We start from the raw sequence: 14042 nt of genomic DNA, 5'->3' as shown, positions 1-14042 counted from the left end.
TTCATTTTTGTTGAAAAAACATGTTGAAAATAGTGCAGATTTATACATTTAGGAAGATAAGACACAAAAGGCAGCCTTCATGAAATTTAAATACGTGATTCAAAAAGGTAATTTCTGGAACAACAGATTAAGCCAATTGAACATTTCTTATAAACATCCGTGTGTCATTGGTGCAGAGGAGAACATCGTTTGTGTCATAGCCAAGTATTACTTTTATAAAAGTATTTATTGGACAGAAGAATATATGCAATTGTTTCAAAAATTAGTCAGAATTCGTAGAGATATCATTTTAACTTGTGAAGAATATACAACCAAAGTACTTGCAATAGTTTTACATATAATGAAGAGCCCAAGAAAGAGATACGCAGACACAGTCATATGTGTAACGTAAAACTAAATTATAAGATGGATAGCTATTGTGATCATTAAGACTAAATTATAAGATGGATAGCTATTAAGATTATTAAGACTTAATCATAAGATGGATATCTATTATGATGACTGTTTTATATTTTTAATGATGCAATCAATGTTTTAGTCATAGTAACTGTTGTGAAATGGCAAAAAAATTCAGCTTGAATACAGTAACAATCAAATGTTATACAAGTAGTATACATAAATGATTGAGAGTATTCAAACTCATAGGTGTTCATAGGTGTTTACTAGGCTAACGACCACAAGGGACTTTTTTAATCCAAGCCATGCATCCCAAATCTCTTACATGTACTGGTATCCATGATATGTGTAAGCAGGGGCTTGGGAGATGAACCATTTACAGGCTACCTATGTCCTTTAGAGACATAGATACCAAACCAGGGATACATTTCTTGCTTGCCATGCACTTGTCCAAGTTACACATTGATTGGGTTAAGGAGGAACTCTGCTTCACATGTGTGAAATAGTTTGTGTATGTTGCATCTTTAAGAAGTGTTTCAAGGTCAACATGTGCATATAAATAGCAAGCACATGCTAGCTTCAGTGTCATTTTGTCAGTGCAGCCAAAGAGTGAGCATGTATGAGTGTTATAGCTAGTGTGTTTATAAGTTTATCTAAGTTAAAGTTATTAAGCCTCAATCTTGATGTGTTTGTATATAATAAAGCTGCTTGAACAGAACCCACAAAGACTCATCTATTTTATCCTGACTAGATGAGCGACATGGTGTCATAACCGGGATTCCAGAGACTGCTTTTCAGAGCTATGAGGTGCAGAGTTAACAGTGAAATTAAGAGAAACAAGCATGAGAAAGGGCTAGAAAAGTAATGAAAACTTCCACAAATGGTTTATTTTATAAAAAAAAGATAAAAAAGAGCATTACAAGGGCACAAACCGCATTATTAAACAAGCAAAAGGTACAAAAGCTTTATTAATTAAACAAAATGTTTAAAATTAAGATATTTGATAAAACAATTATCAGAAAAGCATATAAGTGGTTCAGAATTACAAAATGAGCAAGTTTCAAGCAAAACAGGCATGTTTAGAGTAAAACGAGCCCAAGAAACGTATAAAGGGTATGGAAAAAGATTAAACGAGCAAAACAAATATAATATAGGGCAAAAAGGACACATTAAGCATAAACAAAGCAAGGCAATTGCATGTTTTTTGGTAAAGTACTGTGTTTTGGCATAACTACTATTTTGCATTGTATTCAGTGCATAACTAGGGATATTCAAAGTATCTTAACATGTGTAAAAGTGCTTACAGCATGTTCTTATTACTGTGTGTTTATTCCAAAGAGTTTATTTGTGTGCAAAGTGCCACTATTTCATAAACTTCAGTCAAAATACAGCCATTTCAAAATGTTTCTTGTGCTGGGTGTGTCTGTTTAAAAAGTGCCGCCATTACAGAGTATTTCTTGCACTGTACAGAGTTATTTAGCTTTGGGGAAGTTTCAGTGCACTGTGTACTGTTTATTCGCAAAGTGCAGTTACTTTGAAATTTTTCTTACTCTGAGCTTCTTCTGCCCAATTTATTCACACAATGCAGTTATTTTGAAATATTTCTTAAAATGATGATAAACAACTTTTACAGTACAGTGATTTTTAAGAGTATTACAGTGCCCAAAAGTCTTATTTTGCAATGTTTCTTACACTGATAAGAGGTGATTTCTTACAGTACAGTGACTTCAAGAGTATTACAGTGCCCAAAAGACTTATTTCACAAAGTTCAGTTATTCAGAGGCTTATTGTGCTTTTAGGCATAGTTGCAAATACTGGCATAAATTTCTGGCATATGTGTATGTGTGTATGTTTGTAAATACTTACAAAAGCCTTCACTGGTATGTGGTAAATGTGACAGAGGGATTTTGAAAATCCTCACCATTGGTGTTTGATCAGAATATTGCAGACAATTGGAGAATATTTGAGCAGGAGTATGATATTTTATGCAAGCAGCTTATTCTACCAAAGATGCATGCACCAGGGCATTCATTTTGCTAAACCTAGCTGGGTCAGAGGCCATTGAAAGAAAGCGTTCATTTGCCTACAGTTCAGCAATATATGAGGGAGGTGAAAACCATGATATTTCTGTACAAACTGAATCAGGGAAAGACCAATGTTTGAAGTGCAAATTCAGGGATATGTGCAATCCCCACACAAATATTACATTAGAGAGGCATTTGTTTTACACAAGAGATCAAAATCTAGGGGAAATTTCCGCAGCTTATACAATTAGCCTGAGACACAATGCTAAAATGTGTCAGTCTGGTGACATAAAAGATGAGTTGATAAAGGACAGGCTTGTGTGTGGTATTAATAGTGCTGCAGTGAGAAAGATCTTGCTTCATGACAGTGATTTAATGCTGAGCAAAGCTATTGAGATTTGACAAATCCATGAAGTTACAGAAAGGCACACAATTATGCTTGCAAGTGATAGGAGCATGGTTTAAGCAGGCTCCAGAGCAAATGTAGACAGCATGCAACACATGGCTAGCAGAAGCAGGCCTAAGTATGTAGCAGCTACCACCCTACAGGCTTAACAGGGAAACCCTGTAGTTTTCCAGCAAATTCTAGGAAAAGGACATGCTCAGTGCAGTACAAGGGTGAGTGAACAAAACCCAAATCCAGCTTTATTGTCCAACTGTCACAACTGTGGTGTGAATCATGAGTCTAAAAGAGAAAAAATGCTTAGCATTTGGTCAGAAATACCACAAGTGTAAACAATGGAACCATTTTCAAAACGTTTGCAAATCAAGTAAACCTTACACAACTATAAAGAAGGGTCATTTGAAAAAGCAAGTTAATTATATGTAGAGCTGCAATTCTACTTTCAACGTAGATGGTATATCAGTAATTGAAAAGGTTGATGCAGTAAATTTGTTGGCAAAGCATGAAGTGTTTTGTACTGTCCAGATCAATGGTAAATCCACCAAGCTTAAAGTAGACACTGACCCAAAGTCTAATGTTGTGTCAGCAATTTGCTAAGGTGAGAATTGGTGAACAACTCAGTGTGGCTAGTTGTGCGAAACTTGTAGCTTATGGAGGTGAAAAAATTCAGACCGAAGGCTCAGTAGTGCTTTCATGTTATTTGGCTAGGAACTGTTACAACTTGTTATTCTATGTAGTCCAAAGACCTGTGAGGTCACTAGTGGGTCTCAGAGACAGTTTGAGAATGAATTTGCTTTATTTTACCAAAGAAGTTCATCATATAAGCACATATCCTAGTTCCAATTTTACTGAAGCTATTTTCTCTGAGTATGCTGATGTTTTCGATGGCAAGTTGAAAAAACTTCCAGCTGCGTATTCCATGAAGCTAGACCTAGAGGTTATTCCAGTTGTCAGACCAGCAAGAAAAGTTCCGAAAGTTATGCAGGATAACGTCAAAGCTCAGTTAGATAAAATGGTGCAGTAAGGTGTAATCTGGCTCGTTACAGAGCCAACTGAATGGGTGTCGTCCATGGTAGCAACCCAAAAAAAAGGCTCAGATAAAAGCAGAATATGTATTGACCCAAGATATTTGAACAAAGCACTAAAGAGACTGCATCATCCAATGCGTGCAGTCAAGGATGTTGCAGCCCTAATAGCAAATGCCACTGTTTTTTCTGTCTTAGATGCAAAAAGTTCATTTTGGCAAGTGATACTTGATCGCAGATCCGCATTACCAACTACTTTCAATACCCCATTTGGCAGATATAGATTTCTCAGGATACTATTTAGAAGATATTCTGCAAGTGTAGTCTTCCGGCGTGCAATGGATCAAATTTTTCAGGTTATCCTTGTGCCATAATAGTAGATGATTTACTGGTTGGAGGCAATGGTGTAGCAGAGCATGACAGAAACCTTAAGAATGTTCTAGACAGAGCATGTGAAGTGAACTTAAAGCTCAATCATCTGAAGTGCAAATTCAGACTTCCAGAAGTTACATATGTCGGTCACTTATTTACTAGCACTGGTTTGAGACCAGACCCGTCCAAGCAAACAGCCCTTCTTGAAATGCCAACACCAGATAATGTTCAAGCTCTACAATGTTTTCTTGGTATGGTCAACTATTTATGCAAGTTTATACCAGACTTCATTGAGCTAACAGCACTGTTGAGAGAGCTGATGTGCAAAAATGTTAAATGGACTTGGTTGGAACAGCACCAGAAGGCATTTGAAGATCTTAAGCAGAAAATTGTCACCCTTCAAAATTTGGTCTTGGTGCAGTTATCCTTCAAGAAGGCAGACCAGTAGTCTGTGCATCTAGAACTCTTACCCAAACTAAAATGAAATATGCTCAAATTGAGAAAGAATTGTTGGCAATATTATTTGCATGTTGAAAGTTTCATGATTATATCTATGGTCAAGCTATTTGAACCAGATCACCAGCCTCTAGTTACTATTCTAAAGAAGCCTATGCATTCAGCTCCATCGAGATTACAAAGAATGATGCTCAAATTGCAAAGGTACAACTTCAAAATGGTCTATACAAAAGGCAAACTTCTTTATCTAGCTGATACCTTATCTAGATCACCCAGAAATACAATGGAACAGCTTCATGCAGAGACTTTTGACTTTGACGTCATGAAAGTCCACAATTTTTTTACCACAAGACTGACACAATTTTGCAGAAGCTCAACCACTACATTAATATTTAATGGCTGTCAAAGCAATCTAGTGTAGAACCAGAAGTGCAAACGTATTTTCCTTACAGAGGTGAAATGTTGATGGAAGATGGCATTATTTTCAAATTGTTGTTTCTGTTTCCTTACAACATGACTATATCCAGATTTTGCATCATGGTCACCCAGGTTCCGAATCTACCAAAAGAAGAGCAAAAAAACTAGTATTTTGGCATTCTCTAGTAAAAGACATTGATAAAGTACTTTTGTCTTGTTCAGTATGCAATAGTACTAGACTGCATTTACAAAAAGAACCACTTCATCTAAGTCAAGTTCTGAGCTTCCTTGGTCAATAGTAGCCACTGATATATTCGACTGGAACAATCAGCATTACTTAGTGTTGGTAGACTCTTACTCGAATTGGTTTGAGATTTATTTACTACCTAACGTAACGTCCACTGTTGTTATCACCAAGATGAAACATCATTTCTCAGTTGATAGTAGTCCACATGAAGTTATTTCTGACAATGGTTCCCAATTTACCAGTCAGCTGTTTCAGAAATTTGCAAAAGAGTAGGACTTTGTACATATTACTAGTAGTCCAGAATATCCACAGTCAAATGGACTAGTGAACATGCAGTATAGAGTGCAAAGCAATTACTTCAGAGGTCAAAATGTGATAATACCAATGTATTTTTTTAAATTTAATCTCAGAAACATACCCCGTGACTATATACTTGGCTTGCCTGCTCAGAGGTTTCTATCCAGGCAAACCAGAACAACACTGCCTAGTAGTTCCAGTTTGTTGAGGCCTACAGCTAAGAACAACAGAACAATTAGAGCCCAATTATTCAGAAAGCATTCTTTCCAGAAGTTCAGTTATGATAAATCTGAGCAGATTTCCTTGTCCATTGAAAGAAGGACAGACAGTAAGGATACAAACAGCAAAACATTTCAACCAGATTGGTCAAGTAACAGGTATATGTACTGAGACGAGATCCTACTTCGGAGAATCTGAGGGTGTGGAGTACAAGAGAAATCGCAAACATCTTCCTGTACCAGAACTGATATTGCAGCATTGTTCCTCTGATGCATACTCTATATCTCAGAACAATCCAGGCAATGCTTTGGTTGCAGAACATGTCTTAACTTCTACTTCCATTCCTGATGATGTTCCTGATGTCCCTAAAGTTGAACATTCAGCAGAGATAGTCCCACTTGCTAGATCTGATTCTAATTTCTATATCACAAGATTTGGTCATATTTCCAGACCTAGTGTGAAATACACAGCAACCTGTGAATAATTGTTTATATGTATTTAGTTCTGTATAATTGCTTGACAAAGAATTATTTGTATTGATTGCATGTCAATTAATGTCGTCAACTTTGCATGACTTATTTCTCAAAGTGGGAGGATTTAGAACAGTGTGTGCATGTTGTACCTTTAAGAAGTGTTTTAAATCATCCTGTGCACATAAATAGCCAGCACGTTCAAGCTTCAGTGCCATTTTGTGAGTGCAGCCAGAGAGTGAGCACGTATGCATGTAACAGCTAGTTTGTTTATAAGTTTATCTAAGTTAAAGTTATTAGGCCTCAATCCTAATGTTTTTGTACAAAATAAAGATGCTTCTACAGAACCCACAAAGACTCATCTATTTTATCCTGGCTAGATGAGCAACAACATGGATGGGGATCCTATTTCAGAGAAGTCTTTGGGAAACATACCTGTCTCTCCAGCAGGTCCTAATTACATCATAGATATGATTTAAGTCTTTAGGTGGGGTAATTCTGGTGCTGTTTGTTTTGTGGATATGCAGGAGGTCCATCAGAGTAAGGTCTGACAATGCCTTGTCTGCCAGAAATAGATGTCTCCTCAACAGCCTGTAGGAGACAGAATACAGGGATAGGGCCTTGAAGCAGTCCGAATAGGATAAATTACTTACACCCTGTATTCTTTTAGTGAGGAACATCTGTGGATATTCCATTTGTTAGATATGCCTGGTTTAGTACATACCAAAGGGGGCATTGGACTCAATGATATTTCTAATGAATGCCAAATGCAGTGGAACAATGAATTCCTTGGACTTAGATGCCATACCTTTGCTTATAAGTGGCACAGCATAGAATGATTTCCTCATTGCTGCAGACACATGATGGTCAAAGGACTAGATTACCATCTATGTGTCCACAAGTCCCCAACTACTGGATCAATTCTTAGTTACCAGGGGTGGGTGACTTCCTGTAGGATACTATTGTGCATTTCTTGGTATTTAGTTTTAGTCTATGGTTCTAACACCAGTTGTTTGTCTATGACAGCCTTCCCTGGAGAACATTTGTGTCAGGAGGATCCAATGAGAGCTCCTAATTTGCAATCATCTGCAAATTTAGTCAGCCAGAGGCAATTGACATTGGCCTTGGCTTCAGAGAAGTAAATGCTAAAAAGGAGCGGTCCCAGGACCAAACCTTGAGGGACTCCACTTGAGGCTGGCCTTTTTGTAAAGGTGGACTCCCCAATTCTAACTTCCTGGGTCTTGTCTGTGAGCCATCTGGCTAGCCAATGGGTGACATAAAGGTTTGCACCTAACTTCTTGAGTTTGTCAACAATGCCTGAGTGAGGTGTTGTGTCAAATGCCTTGGCCAGGTCAAGGTAGGCAGTGTGAACCAGTTGGCTATCCAGTAGGTGATAAAGGGGTTTATACCTAAATTAGTCAGCTTGTCTATAATGCTTGATTGGGGTATTGTATCAAAAGCCTTGGACAGGTTGAGGTTAGCTGTGTGCACAGTTTTACCTTCATCCAAAGCCCACCAGATGTAATAGGTATGACTTTCCTTTAACAAAGCCGAACTGTGATAAGTCCAGAGTTTGCGGGTTACCTATGTGCTAATTTATCTTGTGCATGATGATTCTTTCTATGATCTTACGTATGAGGCTGGTAAGACTTATTTGCTTGTAGCTACCTTGATCAGTGGTTGTACCTCCTTTATACAGTGGAATAACTGCAGCCGTTTTCCATTCATAGGGCACAAAATCTGACTGAAGGCACAAGTGGAAAAGTGATTCAAGTGGACCAGAGAAGTCATGTTTCATGCAATTTACAAAACATCCCTAGATGCGGTCAGGCCTTAGAAAATGCATGGATGATCTGTTGCCTAGTGTAGCTCAATATGATTGTATACCTTTCAGAAGCTTTCCATGTATAAATACTGAGCATATGCGAGTCTGACTGCCATTTTGTAGTAAGTTGTTGATATGAAAGCATGCATGTCTGTGTTGTCTGTCAGTTAATCAGTTTATTTATATTTTGTACTGCTGCTATCTATCCTGATGGGTTTCTGTAATAAAGCATATAAACTAACTACCCCACCTGTTCATCTTCAATAGTAAACCAAGACAAGCGACATGGTGTCAGAATGGGATCCAGATTCAAGATCAGAAGGCACTCAGTTAACAGTGGAGGACTATAAAAGAATAAATCATCCCTACTGCAAGTATAACTAGCAAAACAGGTCAGAAATGAATTTCAGGTACCAAAATTTGTCAAATGATTTCTTATTTGAAGAATATAAAACAAAGCACTCAGAACACTCAAAACAAATTTTAAATTAAATGAAATGTCTGAAACTGCAACATATTGATAAAAATATTCAAAATAGTTATGAAAATGTTTGAAATAATGTCCAAATCGCATAAAATGAATAAAATAAGGGAAATGACCTCATTTTTTCACTGTTTTACTTTTTTGCATTAATTAAAGCTATTCAAAATATCAGAGATGTATGAACTGTTTGCAAGTTTGTGCAGTATTGCAGTGCAGTTATTTTGCAAAATACAGCAATTTCAAAAGCATATTTCGCAAAGTACAGTATTTCAGAGAGTTTATTGTGCATTTGAATGTTATCACAAGTACTGGCTGTGTGGACATGTTCGTATATAATTACAAGGGACATATTTGCATTGTGTTTTACTATAATTTGTTGACATGGCAGATGGATTTCAAAACCACCTCAACTTGTATTTGATAATAAATAATATTGCAGAGAATTGGAGAGTGTTTGAGCAAGAATGTGATATGTTCATACATGCTACATTTTCTGATAAAGGTGCATGTACAAAGGCATTTATTCTACCTAATTTAGCTGGTTCAGAAACCACAAAAAGAGAGCATTCATTTGTGCATGCACCTGCTGTATTTGCAAGAAAGGGGGGAAACCGTCATATAGTGGTACCGGCTAAGTCAAGGGAAGACCTTGAGTGCTTAAAACGCAGATTTATAGAAATGTGTGACCCCCAAGTGAATATTACAATCAAAAGGCACTTATTTTACACAACAGAACAAAAGCCTGATGAAACTTTTGCAGCATATATAACTGACTTAAGAAATAAGGCTAAAACGTGCAGATTTGGTGATTTAAGGGATGAGTTGATAAAAGACAGACTTGTGTATTGTATTAAAGATAAAGTTGTGAGAAAGATTTTGCTTCATGACAGTGATTTAGTTTTGAATAATGTCATTGATATTTGTCAGATATATGAGCTTTCAGAAAAGCAGCAGTTGTGTTGTTGCCTCTCAGAAAGAGGTTCTCTGGTTCAATTTTTGGCTGGGGTGCCTTCTGTGCAGAGTCTGCATGTCCTCCTTGTGTTCATGTGGGTTTCCTCTATGTGCTTCAATTTCCTCCCATGTTACAAAGACATGTGTCTTGATCATTTCTCCCCAGGCCTCCACTGAAAATTAGTTTTGGTCCAAGTCGGACTTTCCCGGTAAACAAATGTTAAATTAATAAACAAATGATAGATAGATAAATAAATAAATAAATTATGCTTACAAATGAGAAATGCATGCTTTCAGTATGTTCTAGTGTTCATGCTGATAGTAAGCAGCACATGGTTAAAAGGAACAGGCCCAAGCAGATGGCAGCAACTGTGAGCCCTGCACCAGCCACTGGTAAACCCTGTAGCTTTCTTGCAAATTCCAGAGTGTGGAAAGTCTCAGTGAAACACAAGGGTGAGTCAGCAGACTTAAAGCATGTTTCCTCACCTAGCCTCATAGTCACCTGTGTAATTGTGGTGGTAATCACATGTCTAAAAGAGAAAAGTGTTTAACTTTTGATCAGCAATGCCACAGATGTAAATAGTGGAATTATTTCCAAAGAATTTGCAAATCAAAAGAGGCACATTCCTTCATTAAAAGAAAATATTCAAAGAGACAAGTTGATCAATTAGAAAGCTGTAACCCTTCTTTTTATGCTGATGGTGTGTCTGTGCTTGATGAAGCAGTCAATGCAGCATACCTCTCAACCTCTTAGAGCAAGAAATCTGGACAAGTCATAAATAATAGGGGGGACATAGGCCAAAAATAGGGACACTTTTTAAATATTGCTCTTACAAACTTAGAAAGTTGATAGACTAGCAGGCTTTGGATCAGAATGAATTTACTGAAGGGTATGAAGTCCGACATTGAAATATCGGTCATTATTTTATGACTTCAAACTTCAATAATTTGCCAATGATTTACTAGAAAACCACATTTTTTTTGAAACATGGACCAGAAATATGAGGCAAAAATCTGGACATTCTGCAAAAATCTTTACAGTTGAGATATAGGTTTGGGAGTGCTTGGAATTTATCCAAGGTGTTGCTTAGTAGAGATAGGTTAGCCTTGGAATACACCCTAAAGGTTTTTGGTTTCAATGGATGCCCAGATTTAATTTTTATTTCAAGTAAAACTGCTTTATGGTCAGATCTGAAGAGCAAAGATATTACATTGGGTGAGCACCCCCCCTCCATGTTCTTGAGTACGAGATCAAGGGTGTTTATACCCCTGGTAGGAGAATGGACTAACTGTTCCAGGATGTTCATATTAAGAAAGTTTAGGAATCCCTGGGCTTGTGCATTGAAAGTTCATGGGTTCACAGGTGTGTATTAGGCTAATGGCCCTGGAGCCTTTACAAGCCTAGCCCATAGAAGTGCCCTGGCATTGTGCCACCCGACGTTAGCTCCCAGTGCCTCTATCAAGTAGAGCCACTGGACTGATCCCCAGGGTAAACTTTCTATTTCCCATGCACTCATCAAGATTTCTCTTGAAGAGGGCCAGTGAGGTGCTCTGCTTGACATGTATGGGAAGTCTATTCCAGAGCATGGGCAGTCTCTGGGTTATGAACCTGTCCCTCTAGCATGTTCTGTTGATCGTTGTAATGAGGTTGAGGTCTCTGGAGCATGTGGACTGGAGGAATTGGGATTTCTTTAGATGTAGTATTTCTAACAGAGCTGGGTCAGACATGGCTTTGTAAGTCAAGCAGAGATTGTCTCTTAGTAGACGATATGAGACAGAGAATAGCTGGAGTTTTTTTAGTCTGTCTATGTAGGACATGTGTTTAAGGCCTAGGATCTTCTTTGTGACGTACTTTTGTGGCCTTTCCAGCTGTTGCATATGTCTAGTGAGGTACATGCCAAATGGGGCATTATACTCAATGATTGGCCTAATGAAGGAAGAGTAGAGAGATGATGACCTCTTTCTTCCTGGATGCAAAACCCTTGGTAATGAGATGTGCCACATGGAAGGACTTTCTGACCACAGTGGCAATGTGGTGGTCGAAGGAGAGGTTACTGTCAACTTGTATCCCCAGATCTCTTGTAATGCCTTCAGTGTTCAGTGGGCTTCCATCAACATGGTAATTAGTGGGAACTAAGTTTTTCCCAAAGGGGATGACGACGCATTTTTTGGCATTAAGCTTAAGGCTATGGTTTTGAAACCAGTCATTGGTCTCAGTGAGGCTTTCTGTAGGATGTCTACATAACTTGGGGAGCTAATAATGGCTCCCAGCTTGCAGCCGTCTGCGAACTTGGTCAGCCAGAGTCCCACCATGTTGGCCTGGACATCTGAGAAGTAGTTGCCAAACAGGAGAGGTCCCAGGATTGATCCCTATGGGACCCTACTTGTGCCTGGTCAGCAGTCTGACTTGGAGTCCACTACTTTCACACTGTGGCTTCTGTCTGTGAGCCACATTGCAACCCACCTAGTGATATAGGGATTGATGCCTAGTTTGGTGAGTTTATCAATAATTCCTGAGTGAGGAATGGTATCAAAGGCCGTGGCCAGATCAAGGTAGGCTCTATGAACTGCCTTGCCCTCATCTACAGCTATGATGACTGACTCAAAGAAGTCAACCAGGTTGAGCAGGCATGATCTACCTTTCACAAAACCAAATGGCATGGGATCTATACTTTGGAGATTCCCTATATCCTTGTTAATTAGGTCCATGATGATGTGCCCCATAGCCTTACATATCAGACTCGTCAGGTTAATGGGGAGATAATTTCCAGGGTTTGTAGTCGCTCCCACTTTATGGAGAGGGATGACTTCAGCAGTGCACCATTTGGTAGGTACAAAGGCTGAGGTAAGGCTGTGACTGAACACGGCACACAGGTGTGGTGCCAGTTCACTTTGTAGTTCATGCAGAACACATCCAGGGATATTGTCAGGTCCCATGGAAGCTGTGTAGGATTCCAAATCTACAGAGGGGTAGTTGAGATCCCCCATGAATATCGTATTGTGTTGAATGGTGAGGGACTCTAGTACATTGAGAGAGGTAAAACCAAGAAAAAGAAAGGCAGGACACTGCTATATTCCGTCAGTCTTTATTAAAAACACAGAATTCCAAGGATAAGCACTTTCGGGTAACAACCCTTCTTCAGATGAAATAAAAGACATTCAGTTCAACAATTTAAATTAACATCCAGCCAGTGAGCTGTCAGTAAACTACCCACCTTTTCTGAAGGGCGGGCTTCATAGGTACCATATCATTTAAACCTGGGCTCCTATGAGCCATCAGCTCTAAGATCCATTTTGATTCTATGGACTCTGTAAGAAGCTTGATGTCACTTCCCCTATTGTTCAGCCTTACATTGACTATAGCTCTAAAAAGAAAAGTATGTGTGGGATTGGTTACAATGCGCCTATAGAGGGCATTGTGTACATCCTTATTCCTTATAGAAGACAGATGTTGAAGCACCCTCACCTTAAACATGTTGTTAGTTTTTCCCACATAGAAACCTGCACACTGTATGCATTCTGCCATGTAGACCAGATTAGTGGTCCTACATGTGGCCCTCGCCTTCAAATTAAAGATCCTGCCACTGACTGGATGCCTAAAGGTAGTATCCCCGTTGATATAAGGACATGCTTTGCAAATTCCACATGGTGTACTACCTGCTGTGTCCTTAAAGGGTTTTTTGGTGGTTAGTGTTTTGTCCCCACAGAGTAAATCTTTTAAATTTTTATTCATCCTATATCCAAAACTAGGCCTCACTCCTATGATGTCCCTTAGCTTACTATCACTCCTTAAGATGTTCCAATTTTTATTTACTATATCTCTTATAAGATGTTCCAATTTTTATTTACTATATCTCTTATGTCTCCTATATTACTGCTGTAAGTGAAAAATAATTTTGGGTTTTCTGGTTTACCTCTTGTTGTAGGGGATACCTTCTCTTCACCTTCCATACATCTCAGCCATGGTTTAAACTTGTTGTCCCTTTTTAGGTTATTACTATCCACAATCTTATTTACTAATCCTTCTCTATAGCCCCTGTCAAAGAAACAACGCTTCAAATCGGTCACCTCCTTTTCATATTGGGCATCCTCCAGGCATAGCCTGGATGTCCTGCTGATCTGACCCTGGACAATATTAGGAAATGTAAAGCGAGGGTGCATGCTGTCATAGCACAACAAAGCATTCTTCCAACATTCCTTCCTATGTAAGCTGGATGTAAAACCTTCCTTAGTTTGTGAAATACATACATCAAGGAAGTCTATCTGCGTATAAGAGTGGTTTACAGTGAATCTAAGGAATGATGTAGTAGAGTGTAAATATTTAACAAACTGCTCTAACAATACAGAACTCCCTCTCCAAAAAATAAAAATATCATCTACAAAACGGGTGTAAGTTTGTATATGTTGCATCCATTCCTTGTTGTTGAAGATGGTAACCTTTTCCCAATATGAAAGG

Source organism: Protopterus annectens, chromosome 3.part1 (genome assembly GCF_019279795.1).
Source record: "Protopterus annectens isolate FY-2018-M chromosome 3.part1, PAN1.0, whole genome shotgun sequence".
In the NCBI taxonomy this organism is placed as follows: Eukaryota; Metazoa; Chordata; order Ceratodontiformes; family Protopteridae; genus Protopterus; species Protopterus annectens.
The sequence above is the reverse complement of the archived record's forward strand: the minus strand, read 5'-3'. Positions refer to the sequence as shown.